Source organism: Lactuca virosa, chromosome 1 (genome assembly GCF_052849685.1).
Source record: "Lactuca virosa cultivar CGN04683 chromosome 1, Lactuca_virosa_CGN04683_v6, whole genome shotgun sequence".
NCBI lineage: Eukaryota > Viridiplantae > Streptophyta > Magnoliopsida > Asterales > Asteraceae > Lactuca > Lactuca virosa.
In genome coordinates, this window is record NC_136426.1 from 156,937,660 (window position 1) to 156,951,304 (window position 13,645).

The 13,645-nt window shown below is 42.0% G+C and overlaps 1 non-coding gene across 1 annotated transcript; it reads right to left on the reverse strand.

The window, feature by feature from the left end:
* Positions 1–10,673: 10,673 nt before the first annotated feature.
* On the reverse strand, positions 10,674–10,780 carry LOC145151732 (small nucleolar RNA R71). Its single transcript, XR_013732290.1, has one exon. It is a non-coding gene; the product is annotated as a small nucleolar RNA R71 (small nucleolar RNA).
* Between the last annotated feature and the right edge of the window lie 2,865 nt (positions 10,781–13,645).

The following is a 13,645-nucleotide window of genomic DNA, read 5'->3' on the forward strand; positions in this document are numbered from 1 at the left end:
AACTTCAGGGACTCCTCAAGACCGCAGAAACAGGTCTTAAGGGTAAGTCGGTTGTTAACACTCCTACTCCAATCTCTGCCCCGGTTTTGGCAATCGGGAAAGGTCGAGGGAAGAAGAGGAAGAGCTCTTCGAAGGGTACCAAGGCAAGGACCCTTGATGGCTCTTCTTCAAGTGGAACCAAGAAAGGTTTCGTCACTCCTTCTTCTGACCCTAAAGAGGCTGAATGCTTCTATTGCCATGAAAAATCACATTGGAAGCGGAACTGCCCAAAGTACCAGCAAGATGTGAAGGATGGGAAAGTTAAACCCAACCATGTAGTTATTTACACTATCTTATCTAATAACTCACCCCATTCTAACTCTTGGGTCCTTGATACCGGTTGTGGTATTCATATCTGTTCTGATTTGCAGGGACTAAGAAGAAGTGAGAATGTGGAGCATGGAAGAATAAACTTAATCATGGGGAATAGGAAAGCTTTACCTGTCACCAAGATTGGAGTTTATACTTTATCGCTAAGTAGTGGGTTTAGTTTAGATTTGAATAAATGTTGTTATTCGCCAGAAATTGCAAGAAATATTATTTCCTTTCATGCATTGTATAAACAAGGTTTCACCTTTTCATTTGATAATGAAGTTGGTTCGATTAATGCTTTCTTTAATAATGTTCTTTATTTTAAAGCATTACCTTGTGATGGTGTGTATGAAACTGTATCTGTGGTTGATAACTTAGGAAATAATGTATTGTGTATTGATTCTGTTAATGATAATAACTTGGATAAAGCATCATTATGGCATTGTCGTCTTGGACATATAAGCAAGAAACGCATAGGCCAACTCCAAAAGGATGGAGTATTGGAGTCATTTGACCTAAAGTCAGATGATAGTTGCGAATCATGCTTACTTGGAAAAATGACAAAGTCACCCTTCACAGGCTCTTGTGAAAAGGGTGAAGGTTTGTTGGATCTTATACACACGGATGTGTGTGGGCCCTTCAAACATGCCACAAGGGATGCTAATCGTTATTATTTGACTTTTACTGATGATTACAGTAGATATGGATATGTCTACTTAATCAAGCATAAGTCAGAGACTTTTGAGAGGTTTAAAGAGTTTAAACAGGAAGTCGAGAATCAATTGGGCAGGAACATTAAGATGCTTCGATCCGATCGAGGTGGTGAGTATCATAGTTCAGAGTTCCTCGACTATCTTAGGGAATGTGGGATTGTCTCACAATTGACACCTCCCAGGACACCGCAGTTGAATGGTATAGCTGAGAGGCGTAATCGAACCTTGTTGGATATGGTTCGTTCCATGATGAGTCGAGCTTCGCCACCAATCTCATTTTGGGGGTATGCCTTAGAGACTGCCGCCCATATCCTTATTCTAGTTCCCACAAAGAAAGTTGCCAAAACTCCTCATGAGATGTGGACTGGTAAAGTACCCAAACTAGACCACATTAAGATTTGGGGTTGCGAGGCTTTCGTGAGACGCGAGACTCATGATAAGCTCAAACCTCGAAGTGAGAGGTGTATTTTCATCGGCTACCCACAGAAATCCTTTGGTTACCTCTTCTACAGACCTAGTGAGAATGTGGTCTTTGTAGCTAGGAGGGCTTTCTTTCGAGAGATAGAGAGTTCATAAGCCAAGGAGACAGTGGGAGGCAAGTTGACCTTGAAGAAATTCAAGAGTCAAGTGGTGAAGGAACTTCAAACCCTAGCACTCAACTTGAGGGGGAAACTCCTGTTGAGCCAATTGACAAGTCTGTACCTCTAAGGCGTTCACAAGGGTTAGGAATGCACCTGAGCATTACTATGGATTCCATATTACTACGGAAGGTGATACACTTATCAGTGATGAGACACTGATAGGTCTGGATGAACCTAACAGTTACACGGAAGACATGGCAGGCCCTGAGTCAGCCAAGTGGAAAGAGGCAATGGACAGCGAGATACAGTCCATGTATGACAATCAAGTTTGGAACTTGGTTGAGAATGTACCAGTTCGTAAGACTGTAGGGTGCAAATGGATCTTCAAGAAGAAGACCGACATGGATGGTAATGTACACACTTATAAGGCACGACTGGTTGCAAAGGGTTTCTCACAAACTCCGGGAGTTGATTATGATGAGACCTTTTCTCCAGTGGCCAAGATTAAGTCTATTAGGGTTCTGTTAGCCATAGCCGCATTTCATGACTATGAAATATGGCAAATGGATGTCAAAACCGCTTTCCTTAATGGAAAGTTGGCTGAGGATGTTTACATGAGTCAGCCAGAGGGTTTTGTCAACACAGAGTACCCTAATAGAGTGTGTAAGCTTGAGAAATCCATTTATGGGTTAAAGCAAGCACCTCGCAGATGGAATCTTTGCTTTTATGAGAAAGTCAAGGAATTTGGCTTTTCTAGGAGTGAAGATGAATCTTGTGTATATGTCAAGGCTAGTGGGAGTATAGTTAGCTTTTTGGTATTGTATGTGGATGACATACTACTCATAGGAAATGACATCCCAACTCTGCAGGAAGTTAAGTCCTGGCTTGGGAAGTGTTTCTCTATGAAGGACCTAGGAGAAGCTGCCTATATTCTAGGGATAAGGATCTTGAGAGACCGGAGTAAAAGACTAATTGGACTTAGTCAGAGTACCTACTTGGATAAGGTGCTGAAGAGATTCGGCATGCAGGACTCCAAGAAAGGAGAGTTACCCATCCAGAGTAACGCCAGATTGAGTAAGACACAAAGCCCTAGTACTGAGGCTGAGATAGCAGAAATGAGTCGAATACCTTATGCTTCGGCTGTAGGATCGATCATGTATGCTATGACGTGTACTCGACCTGATGTAGCCTTTTCTTTGAGCATGGTTAGCATGTATCAGGGGAACCCTGGCAGGGCACACTGGACTGCGGTAAAGAATATCCTCAAGTACCTACGGAGGACTAAGGACTGGGTCCTTACCCTCGGTGGGAGTGAAGACTTGAGAGTTGTAGGGTATAGTGATGCTAGCTTTCAGACTGATAGGGATAATTTCCGCTCTCAGTCAGGCTGGGTCTTTACCTTAAACGGAGGAGCAATTTCTTGGAAGAGTTCCAAGCAAGAGACAGTGGCTGATTCAACTTGCGAATCAGAGTATATAGCAGCTAGCGAGGCAGCAAAGGAGGCGATATGGCTGAAGAACTTCATTGGAGACCTTGGAGTTGTACCAGCTATTAAAGAGCCAATGGAAATTTTCTGTGATAGTGAAAGTGCAGTTGCCTTAGCCAAGGAACCAAGGGATCACGGGAGATCCAGACACATCGACAGAAAATACCATTTCATCAGACATCAAATAGAAGAAGGACTCCTCGTGGCAAAGAGGGTATCATCGGATGAGAATCCAGCAGATCCCCTCACGAAGGGACTGACTCGGGTTAAGCATCTCCAGCATGCTCGGAGCATAGGGCTGAAGGATGATATTAGATTTAGTAGTTAGATAACCTTGAAATTTGTAAAGTGTAATTGACATTAGATGATGAATAAAAGGTGTTTTATTTATGAGTAAAGTGTTGCTATCTCTTGTCGATCGTTTACTATATTTCTTTAACATGTTTTGACTTCCAGAATAATTATGTTTGGTATATCATATTATTCGAACCTCCACAGTCGGTCATATGTCGGAAGTAGGTATGAATCAAGACTGTCATGATTGGTTGCAGAGGTCTAAGTTGTTGGACATGGCTACAACACTCATGAGTGCTCACAAGTTCTGAGCATTGGACTCAACCCACGCTCACTGGAATCACTTCATGGAATTTATCTCGAGTGATCGTAAGACGGTAATATCATATAAGTCTTCAGACCTAGATATATGATTTGTTACTTATGAGTTGGTTATGCATTGATTGTACGAAAACGCATTGGTAACTCGATGTTATAAAACGTGCTTTTGTGTATAATTCAATGAGTGGTAAAACGTGCTTTTGGGTAACGGTTCTTCACAGTTAGCTTGTTCAGCTCCCGGTAGTCTATGCACATCCGGTGTAACCCATCCTTCTTTTTCACGAACAGGATCGGTGCACCCCACGGAGAGCTACTCGGCCGGATGAACCCCTTGTCTAATAGCTCCTGCAGCTATGTAGACAACTCTTGCATCTCTGGTGGGGCCAATCGATATGGTGCCTTGGCTATGGAAACTGCACCGGGAACCAGATCGATCCGAAACTCCACCTGCCTCTCCGGAGGCACCCAGGTAGATCCTCCGGAAATACATCCAGGTACTCGCGAATAACTGGTACCTCATCAATCGTCGCTCTATCCTGTTCCCGTGTATCCATAACATAAGCGACAAACCCCGAGCAACCCTGATGGAGATAACGTCTGGCCCTAGCAGTCGAACATAAAACGGGGTCGCGCTGAGCTCTCTCCCCTTGGACCACCAACTCTCCCCCACATGGGGACCGCACTTGTAGTAGCTGGTGCTCGCAATTAATCACTGCCCCATTGGGGCTCAACCAATCCATCCCTACTATGACTTTGTTACCGCACAGAGGGATGGGAAACAAGTCGATAGCGTAGCACTCATCGTACATCCTCAAAAAACAACCTCGATGAACCCTCGATGCGTGAACGGACCGCTCATCTGCAATCTCCACCACTAGTGGGTAGTCTAACATGCTCGAAGACTCAGGAAACTTCTTGCTGAGCGCAAGAGATACGAAAGATCGGGTGGCCCCCGAGTCAAATAACACCCAAACAGGAATATCGTTCACGAGGAACGATCCTAAAACAAGACATATAAAAATGTAAGTACTATCATATAATAAAATAAGAGTTAAGGGAAAGAAACATACCCGTCACTACATCTGGTGAGGTCTGCGCCTCCTTGGCGGTCAACTGAAAGGCTAATCTCCTCACCACTGGAGCATCCGTCTTGCCCTCCCGACCGTTTGTGATCTGCAGGGTCACTGGAGCCGACGCCACCACTGGCGCTCCTGATGCTAAGCTCGGACAGTGGGCCTTCCTGTGGTCCTTCTGATTGTAGTGGAAGCAAATTAGATCTGATGTCGGAATGGTAGGAGCGGGAGAGGTACAATCCTTGCTAAATTGCCCGGTCTTGCCGCGCTTGTAGCATCCTGAGTTCCCCAGCCTATAAGCTCCCTCATGTGGCTTGCCGCATTTCCCACAGCGGCCAGGGACCTGATGTCCCTTCGACCTCGAGTCAAATCCCTTGGGTTTCTTCGCCGAAACCCCTCCTGTATTCCCCGACTCCGCCTTCCTCTTCCCTATATGCTCCATATCAATCTCCCTCTCGCATGACCTAACTATCATGTCATCCAGTTTTGGGCACGTCGAGTAACTAACAAACTCCCCGATCTCTTGTCTCAGCATATCGTGGTACCGAGTCTTCTTCATCTCCTCATCAGCTGCGTACTGGGGCACCAACAAAGCCATCTCCCTGAATTTGGTGGTGATCTCCACCACAGTCTCAGTCGTCTGTCTCATGTCCAGGAACTCTCTGGCTAACTGCTGAATCTCCACAGCGGGTGCAAACTCAGCTCGGAATTGGGTCACGAAATACGGCCAGGTCATGCTCGCAATGGCTAGGCCTCCCAATGTGTAACTGACCTCCTCCCACCAGTCCCTAGCTCGATCTCTCAAACACCCTGCGGAAAACCTGACCTTCGACCCTTCGGGGAAGAAGCTGGTCATCTGAGCACACTCGATATCTACTATCCATCATCTGGCTGCAATAGGGTCCTTCACCCCGCAGAAGTCTGGTGCTCCGCATCCCCTGAAATCCTTGAAGGTGAGCGTACGAGTCCCCGACTGGCCAGGTGCCATGTCACTGTTGAATGCCCTAAGGCGATCCTCCATCAGCTAAATGATACCCTCCTTGATCGACCCGAAAATTACCGGGGTCGACTCAAGGATGCCTCTCGTAATCCCGGATGCAATGAACTCGCGCAATCCCTCATCAATCGGCTCGGAACTCGTACCCGAACCAGACCCAGATCCTGAGCCTCCTGCTCCATGCGTGTCACCACCATTTTGAAACAAAACACACAATCGTCAGGGTCATACATAACTTTGAGAGGTCTCATACTCTGCCACTCGTGATTCCCCGCAGCTTTCCAAGAGTCAAGTACGGATCCTCTGTTTTCAGTAGTACGGGCCCATACTACCTTCCACATATATCCGTACTTTCCTCTTGGTTTGCCTTGGTTTACCAAAGTCGCTACCTATCCACACATACAATTCGTAAGTAGATCACTCATGACACTAATCTCATCCTAGGCTCACCCTAGGGTAATCCCCAACCCACTCTCTTCCATCAGCTGCGTAAGATGCCCCTGCTACCTCTCTCTAACTAGCTCGCGAATACCATAACATATTACTGAGACCAGATAATTCTTCGAATGAGAGGTCTATCCCTACAACGGTTGGACTCAAAAAAGAGTTGTGCAATAGGGCTAAACCTAACCTTCTAAAATTATTTAGTCCTCGCAATATGTAACTTAGCGTATTCGGTTACTAGTTTGTTAGAGATAACTAGAACTCTTAATAGCACAAAGCAAGCAGCATTCGAGCATTAAGTAATCAAAACCAAGCATATCCTAATCAGGCCCTCGTATCATGGACTATTCAGTACTAGCATGCAGTTCAGTAGACACATACAGTAGGCATATAAGGCATCCTTCCTAGATCCTTAGCCCTAATCTAGCATGCAATTCTCATACACATACAATAGGGATACAAGGCATCCTTCCTAGATCCTTAGCCCTAATCTAGCATGAATTTATCATACAGTAGGCATACAAGGCATCCTTCCTAGATCCTTAGCCCTAATATAGCATGCTATTCTCATAATCATAACATATATCATAACGAGCATGTATGGTATCTTGGGGAAAACTTACTTGAGCTCGGCCGATTGCACGCATCGTACTCCTTGTTCTTTATCTAAAGCCCTTATTTTAAATTTTAAAAAAAAATATATTTTTCTTGTAAAAATCTCTCAAACCCTCAATTTAAGTCCAGACACCCCCGAAGGTGTGTCCAAATCCCTCAAACTAAGGCTCTGATACCAACTTGTAACACCCTTAAAAATACAACCCCAAAATTTCATTTTTAAGTTGATCAATCATAAAATAAACCATATTGTTTTTCCCAAAACCATGTAAACATAAAATAATTTAGTTGTGCAATCCAAAAATACATATAAAATCATCATCAGAATCATAATCCCAAAATCACTAATGCGGAAAATCACGGTGTGATGGGATGCGATCAAGCCGGCCCTTTCCCCTTCGAGCTGGAAGTACCTGAAACCAAAACTGAAAACGGTAAGCACAAAGCTTAGTGAGTTTCCCCCACCCTACCACATACAAATCATAGACATACTGTCAGGCATATCTAGGTGCCTGACCTACCCTGCTGAGCATACCTGGGTGCTCAACCTACCCATGGCAGACATATCGGTGTATCCGACTTACCTCTGTCAGGCATACCTGGGTGCCCGACCTATCCATTGGTTTTATTCCAACCGATTACGGGGTCTATTTCACCCCTACCACTAGCACATAAATCATGCATATCACACATAAGCATCAAACAATACATACTACCTTAATAATTATCATAAAGACAATTACTAAGTCATATCAATACTAGTGGGTCGGCATTGCTGACTTCGACCCACGGTTTCTACGAAGGGAGACTCAACTCACTGTGTATGCCGAATTCGTACTCCTCGGCTGGCTCGTAACTGCTCTCCCTAAAGCATAATAAATTCCCTACTCAGTCATTGGGTCCAAATAGAACTCCCTTATGGCCCAAACATCTAATTCATGTCCCAAGGCAAGGTTTCCTAATCCTTGGCCTATTGGTCCTCTTTCTCCCAAGGCCTAACTCCTAATTAAATTAAGGCCCAAGTCCGTCCATTTAAGTTTCAAGGCCCATTAAGGCCCAATACCAAATATCATATGTCTAGGCCCAGAAGCCTTACTCCACAGTAGGTCATGAGGCCCAACTATTTTCAGGCCCAACATCCTAAGGCCCAAATATCCATTTGACCACTCTGCATGCTTACGCGCGGCGTACCTGGCATGTACGCCCAACTTACGCTGGTCTTGACCACTTCGGGGAGATTGACCCAGTACGTGCAGCGTACTGGCTAGTTTCCTTAGAACTCCTTTTGTGACTTAATCCATTAAGTTCTAACGTCCAAAACATAGATCCAGGTCCTTTAAGACGTCCTAAACCATAAAGTTACAAACCTTATGTCTTTGCATGCATGGATAGGGGTTAAGACATGATTTAAGTCCTTAAACACACTTTGTGACCATTTAACACTTGCATGGTTGTGGCTTAACCATCGAGGCCCGATTTTTATGACTCTAAATGCTTCCAAGAGCTCAAAAGGATAACTCTTATGGGTTGGAACTACCAGAACACAAGAAATCTCAACTATGGAGTCAAAATGTCTCATAAAACACCCCAAAACTACAACTAAGCATGCAATGGTCAAGTTTGAAGCTTGATACTTCAAATGAGTCAGAAAATATGCTAAACTCCTAGATCTACAAGCCCCTCTCACGTTCTTGTTCCTTCTTCTAACTTCCCCTTCTTCAAAACCACCAAAAATCACCCAAAAGTGCACCAAATTAGCTCACAAAGCATAGAAGATCCCTAGCCACGTCGTGGCGAGTTGGTATTTCGCGATCTAATTATGCGACGGTGAACACATATTTTTATTTACCGACACGCCATGGAGCCTATTTTCCACGGCGTGGGAGGCGATTTTTGGCAACTATATATTTATCGTTTTGGCTCTCAACCCTAACTTATGCTGGAAGTTTTTGACGACTTTTGTAGACCAGAAACATCCATTGGAGGTTTTAGAGTGCTGAAATCGTTTGAAACTTGATTTTGAAGACATCTAAAGGCAACATTACTTTTAATTACTATATTGCTTTATTTTGGTTATGTTTATCAAAGTGATTTTCATTTTTACTAGGTTGTTTCTAGTAGTTATGGGCTAAATACCCTAACTTTCATTTAGAATAAATGATCTTGCATAATATGTGTTGATTGAGTGGATTTAGATTATACCTATTTGCTTATTTATTATGGTTGCTTGTTAAAAGAACCTTTTATCTTAATGACAACTTGTTTTCTGTTTATTGCTGAGTTTAATTGAGATTTGATGAACTATCTTTCTTAGTTGACTTGAATCTTATGATTTTGTGAGTAACAAGGTTATAGGACTAATGTTTTGACCAAAAACCTAGGGTTAAAAAGAAAAGTTGGTAAATTGATATGAGAGATAATATATGAAGAACAATCATGTATTGAATTGATATCTATAAACCATTTATATCAATCAAAGTTACAAGTCTTCCTTAATTCAAACTTCATACTAGCTTGCTTGTTTATTTGTCCACTTGATCACTGAATGAATGAATTTGTTAAGCTAAAGGGTTAGTCTTTTGATCATAATTCTAGTCAACCTAGGAATCGGTAAAAAAACAACACTATAATCCATTGCTCTTTCCATGAAATCAACCGTGGGAGCAAGTGAATCACATCAAAATGAAAGTCTCTTTAATATCTTGATTTAAAAACTGTTTTCCTGTTTCTTCTTTAGTTTAAAGTATTTCCTTGCTAATTGCTTTTAAGTTTCTAGACTTGCAAAACTAGAAAAACTCCCTTTTTATTCACTTAATTTAATTAGATAAATCTTGTAGGTAATTTTATATGTATTTCCGTTTCCTATGTTCGATACCCGACTTACCTGAACTATCCTATTGATCGACTAGGTATACTGCCTATCGCGTATTAGTTAGTCTAGATTAGTTGGTTTTAAAACTAGTACATCAAATACACATCAAGTTTTTGGACCTGTTGGCGGGGAACAACTTAATATTATTTAATTTTATCTGCTATTTGTTCTCGATCCTTTGTGTGGAATTTATTTCACAAAAAGTTACATTTCTTTCATTTTATATTTTTTTGTTTTTATTTTTCTGTCCCTATAGTGCCCACACCATGGCAATTCCTGCCCATATTGTCAGACAATTCAGATTTCTATTATTTTTGTTCTTTTTACGCATTTGTTTTCTATTTTGTTGCTGTTAGTTTATGACCCGAGCATCTTCATCTACTACAGTACATGGCTTGAAAGATCTCGAGTCTATTTTTCGCAAAAGCAACAAAGACAGGAGAAAATAAAAAGACGAACCAAAAGAAGTAAAACCAAACGAAGTTGAGAGTGAAGATGTGACCGATTCAGAAACTAAAAAAGAAATCAAACTAAAAGACGAGATGGTCGATATTGCGGATATGACCATGGAGGAGTACAAGAAACGGATGCGGGATGAGACCGGATCGGGTCTTGTGCAAACCAAAAGTCCAACTGCCACCAACTTCGAGCTAAAGGGTCACATACTTGCTATGTTGAAAGATATTCCATTCTACGGCAAAGATCATGAAGATTCCTACAAGCATATCGACGAAGTAAACGAAATCGCGAACTACTTTAATGTTTTGAATGTTTCACGCGAGATGGTGTTGTTACGGATGCGTCCGATGACTTTTAGAGGAGCGGCAAAAGATTGGCTAAAAGCACTTCCTCCTTGAGCTATCAAAACTTGGGAAAAACTTCATGAAGAATTCATCCAACAATTCAACCCACCATTAAAAGTTGCAAAATTGAAGAAGAATATAGCTAACTCCGAATAACAAGGTGGAGATTCTTTGTATGAAGCATGGGAAAGGTATAAGGGGTTGCTTAGAAATTACCCACAACACGACCTCAATTTGCAACAAGAGGTCTCAATCTTCTATAACAGGGTGAACATGACAACTAGACAACTCCTTGAATCTCAATGACCACTGACGAAGAAGGCTCCAACAACAATCAAGGAGCTAATTGACAAGTTTTCCAAACACTCAAGGGAATATCACAACCCTCGAGAAGACATGACAAGAGGATACAAGGATGGAAGTGGAACTTCTGAAGATTTGGATGTGATAATGGAAAAGTTAGAATCAATTGACCAAATGATGACAAAGATGGATCAATCCATCCATGTAATTCATGTTGGGTGTGATAATTGTGGCAGACCGCATTTAACTAACGAATGTGACCTCGACGAAAACAGAAATCGGAAGGTTCATGCTTGTTATTCGAGTGGGGATAGGTACGATGAAGATTAGAAAAAACCCAAGAAGGAGTGGCTTCCATTTGATGAGTTTAAAAAGGCAAAAGAGGAGAAGTACAAGCAACAAGGTTGCGGTTTTTATCAAAAGGAGCAACCGACTCCCAAAAAAAAGAACGACTTTGAAGCAATGTTAGCCCGATTTGTAGCTACATATGAAAAGAGACGCAATGAAACTGATGTTGTCCTTCGAAATTAGCAAGCTTTGATTTGTAGTATTGAGCAACAAATTGGTCAACTCTCAAGGCAATTAAATGAACGGTTATCGGTCACACTTCCAAGCAACAGGGAGCAAAATCCAAAAGCACATATCAAAGTCGTTACAACCAGAAGTGGTAAAACACTTATCCCTTTAACTCCCATATCTAACAGTGAGTCGGATGAGGTGCTGAAAACAGAAAAAGAACGTCGAGACAAGCCCTCTGATCAACAGCCATGGCGTGGCAATCCTGCCAAGGTGTGGCCATCTTCTAAAAAGAATGATTCTCCTCCGGTCAAGGCATTTCAACCACCACTACCATTCCCGAGCCGAGCAAAACAAGATAAGAAAGCAGAAGATTACAAGAAGTTCCTGGAGCATATTAAAGCCCTTTAGATCAATATTCCTTTTATTGAAGCAGTCACCCAAATGCCAAAATATGCTAAGTTTTTGAAGGACTTTCTCGCAAACCGAAAGAAGATGGATGAGGCTTCAAATGTGATTCTGAATGAGAATTGCTCAGCCGCTATGTTGAACCAACTACTAAAGAAGATGGGGGACCAAGGAGCTTGACCCTTTCTTTCCAATTCGGGAATTTAGCCAGAAGTTACGCCCTTGCCGATTCGGGAGCTAGCGTGAGTCACATACCCTATTCCTTCTTTAAGAAATTCAATCTTCCAAAACCAAGACCAATCCGCATGGAAATCCACCTGGCTAACAAGACGGTGGCTTTTCCAAGAGGTATATGTGAGGATTTATTGGCTAAAATTGACAATTTTTTTCCAGCATATTTTGTTGTGTTAGACATGGAAGAAGACAACCGAGTCCCAATAATTCTTGGCAGGCCTTTCCTTAGCACCGCACGGGCCTTGCTGGATATTAGAGAGTCCATGCTTACTATTCGTGTTGGGGAAGACGTCATAAACTTTGGAATTGATAGAGAAATGAGGCATTCAAATATAAGTGATGATTCGGTTTTCTCGGTGGACAGTTTCGATGCATTGTAATTAGAAAAAGAAAAGCAAGGATCGAAGGTTAACGATTCAGAAGGATAAATGAATCTGAAAGAGAGCGAATTTGATGTTGAACATGACCTAGCAGAACTAGAAAGGCTTTTTGGAGGAAATCAAGTTTGAAGAAGTTTGAAAACAATTGAAGACTCACCATGGCGTGGCAATCCTGCCACGGCGTGGCCAAACGATAAATCGCGATCATCCGAAGAAATTCGAAACACCACAACGTGGCGATTAGATGCCTATGCCATGGCGACTGAACATAGCCCAAAATTGGAATTAAATCCCTTTCCCGATCATTTGGAATACGCATTCCTGGAAGAAAATGATTAGAAGCCTATCATAATAGCAGTTGATCTAGAGCCCAAGGAGAAAAAAACATTTGGTGGAGGTACTAGAGAAACGCAAAAACGCTATTGCATGGAAGATCACCGACATTGTGACAACCCGATATTTCGAATAAATGTAATGACCTAAAAGCCAAGAATTGTAATCTATTTTGATACATTGGAAATAGCGTCAAAAATAAAATATTCAAAAGTCTCAGTTGGGTTACATAAAATGATTGATATCATGACAAGGTTTACAGAAATATAAAGAACACTCAAATCTGAGTTATATCGAAGAAGTTATGACCAATCAAAGATTCGTGTGAAAACCGGTAAAACACTGTTAAACGTAAAAAGTGAAATTTCAATAAAGTACTTTTTAGCCTTAAGTATCTAAACGAAATTCGTAGATAATAACAAACCATGAGCGTACATAAAAAGAACGTCCAAATCTGACTTCGTATGAAGAAGTTATGATTTTTCTAAGTTTCCGGATAGCAGTAGACAACTAAAAACTCGAAACAGTGATCGAGTGATTTTTAGCCGACACAATGTAAACGAGAATCGAAGATCTCGACAATAGTAGTACAACGGTAAACAGACAGACGAAAACGGACATCGGATGAAGAAGTTATGAATTTTTAACGGATTTATCCTGTCCCGGCCTGTTAAAAATATATAATTAAACATAAACTCAAAATTGGCCGACGAAGTCTAAATGAAAGTTGTAGAGTATATTCTCACCTATGCGTGGATATAAAAAACGTCAAAAACGGAGTTCGTATGTGAAAGTTACGCATTTTAGAAGATTTGGGCACACACTTCGAGGCTTATCCGAAGGGTTACGCCCAGCGTACGCAGATGAAGGGCCTCAGATCGACCACGTCGCCCCTATGCCTCTACCTCCGTCCCATCCGAA